Genomic DNA, 2,764 nt, shown 5'->3' with positions numbered 1-2,764 from the left:
ATATGGAAGCACTGTGATAAAGAAACATACTTGCTTGTCTTCCTTGGAGGACGCTCTCTGTGCTTAAGGCAGCCGAGAATTATGCATATGAGTTCACTTTTCAAAAGTATTCCCATCCATTTCCTCACAATGCAAAGTTGGGCTTGCCTGGAAGGATCTGAAAACAAAAGAGAATCCCTATGAAGTGGGCTGGATTGGAATACAGTATTAATTTACCTTCGCCCCTACTAAATTTGATCTAAACCCATGAGAGTCTTAAGTAGATCCGGCTATATATGGTATGCTTAGGTTTTATTGTTTTATTTTAATTATATTTAAACTGTTTTTATAGGTTTTTAATATTTGTATGTTATTTTTGGTTACAAGACACTCAGAGTCCCTAGGGCAGTGGTGGCAAACCTATGGCACTGGTGCTGCAAGTGACACACGGAGCCACATCTGCTGGCAAGCGAGCCATTGCCCTAGCTCAACTCCAAGGTGAATGTGTGTACCGGCCAGCTGATTTTTGGCTTGCACAGAGGCTCTGGTGTTGTGGTTAGCTCTGGCCCAGCACCTGCCCCAAGGAATGTGCAGGTGGATGTGGGGGACACATCCAAATGCCGCAGGCCTGTTTTGTTCCTGATTGAATCTGCTGATGAAGCCTCCTCTGACCAAGGAAGCATGAGTGACAGGGAAGAGGGGAGTTTGGCAGACAGCCCAGGAGGAGATCTATCATCTGTATCATCCTTGGATTCTGAACAAGAATTAATGACACATCCACGCATGCGTAGTGATGCATAGGAGACAACAACTGAAGGATTATTACAAGAGAAAATGAGGCCACTTGTGGTTGGGTGGGGCTCCAGTAATTAGGGCTGCTGCTATAAATAGCAGCATGTGGGTTTGGCGGTTGTGAAAGAGTATCTGATCGCAGTTCTTCAGGAATCATTTGTTGCTGTTTTCTGGACTTTGTTGATTTTTCACGCCCAAAGCAGAGCAATGTGTGTGTGTGTCTGTCTCACTTCATTGGAAGAAGGGGTGTGAAATTTCTTCACAGCTGCTAGCTAAGTACTTAATGACTGCTTAAGGGAAATTGTACAGACTACCCGGTTGTTTTGAGATGAGTGCTCTTTGCAATACAAAAAGAGTGCTTAGTTTATTTTGACTTTTGTGATAAAGAACATTGTTTTGAATTTTCAAACATGTGTGTGTGTCTGCAATTTGTACCCTTGAATTTTTGGAAGGCTCCTACCAGAGAGCCCGGCAGAACATCTGGGAGGGTCCTTTTGGCTTCCAGAGTCCCCAGGGGGATGGGGGAGGGTGTTTTTTACCGTCCCTTGGCTCCAGGGAAGCCTTTGGAGCCTGGGAAGAGTGAAACATAAGCCTACTGGGCCCACCAGAAGTTGGGAAACAGGCTGGGTTTGGCCTCTAGGGGGGGGCTGCTTTCACCCTCCCCAGGCATTGAATTATGAGTGTGGGCACTTGTGCAGGTACGATAGCATGCAAGCACGCTCTTTCGGCATCTGAGGAAAAAAAAGGTTCGCCATCACTGCCCTAAGGAGTTGGGCGGCATAAAAAATTGAATAAGTAAGTAAGTACTGTACAGTGATCCCCCGAGTTTCGCGATCTCGATCATTGCGAAACGCTATATCGCAATTTTTCCACCCGATGACGTCACTCCCTTCCTTTCTCATCTTTCTTTCTCTCTCTCTTTCTCTATCTTGCTTCTTCCTCTCTCACACTCTCTTCCTCCCTCTCTCATCTCTTTCTTTCCTTCTCTCTCTTTCTCTATCTCTCCCCCTCTTGCTCTCGAGCGGCAAGCGAGCAGCCGGGCGGGCGGGCGAATGGGCAAGCGGCAAGCGAGCAGCCGGGCGGGCGAGCGAACGGGCAAGCGGCAAGCGAGCAGCCGGGCGGGCGGGCGAATGGGCAAGCGGCAAGCAAGCAGCCGGGCAGCCGGGCAAGCGAGCGGCCGGGCGAGCGGGTGACGGGCAAGCGGCAAGCGATCTTGGGGTTTCCCTTTTGCCTGGGCGGCGGGAAGACCCAGGGAAGGTTCCTTCGGCCGCCCAACAGCTGATCTGCTCCGCAGCGCAGCAGCAGCGAGGAGCCTGGGCAACGGGGAAACCCCATCTTCGGCTCCTCGCTGCTGCCGCGCTGCGGAGCAGATCAGCTGTTGGGCGGCCGAAGGGTCTTCCCCGCCGCCCACACGCAAACTCCACCATCTGCGCATGTGCGGCCATGGAAAAAAGGGGCGCGCATGCGCAGATGGTGTTTTTACTTCCGCACCACTACATCCCGAAATATCGATTATCGCGAGGGGTCTTGGAACGGAACCCTCGCGATAATCGGGGGATCACTGTATATGCATACATACATACATGGGTCACACTCAGATTTAAGTTATTTGTCCTGACAGACAAACACACAGGACGGGTCAGACCACACCTCTGTGACAGTAACATAAATTTATAAGCCGCCTCGAGTCTTCAGAGAGGGGCAACATATATATTTAATAAATAATAATAAAAAAATGAATTTAGAAAACACCTTCACAAAGGTGGGCTAGAGCAGAGGTCTCCAACCTTGGCAAGTTTAAGCCTGGAGTACTTCAACTCCTAGAATTAATTCTCAGAATTAATTAACTTTAAGCCTGGAGGAAGAATTAATTGTGGGAGCGGAAGTCCTCTAGGCTTAAAGTTGCCAGTTAAACTTAAAGTAATCCAAGCTTAAAGCTGCCAAGGTTGGAGACCCCTGGGCTAGAGCAACTAGGCCTAGACTGCCCTGAAGA

This window comes from Erythrolamprus reginae, chromosome 2 (genome assembly GCF_031021105.1).
Source record: "Erythrolamprus reginae isolate rEryReg1 chromosome 2, rEryReg1.hap1, whole genome shotgun sequence".
In the NCBI taxonomy this organism is placed as follows: Eukaryota; Metazoa; Chordata; class Lepidosauria; order Squamata; family Dipsadidae; genus Erythrolamprus; species Erythrolamprus reginae.
The sequence above is the reverse complement of the archived record's forward strand: the minus strand, read 5'-3'. Positions refer to the sequence as shown.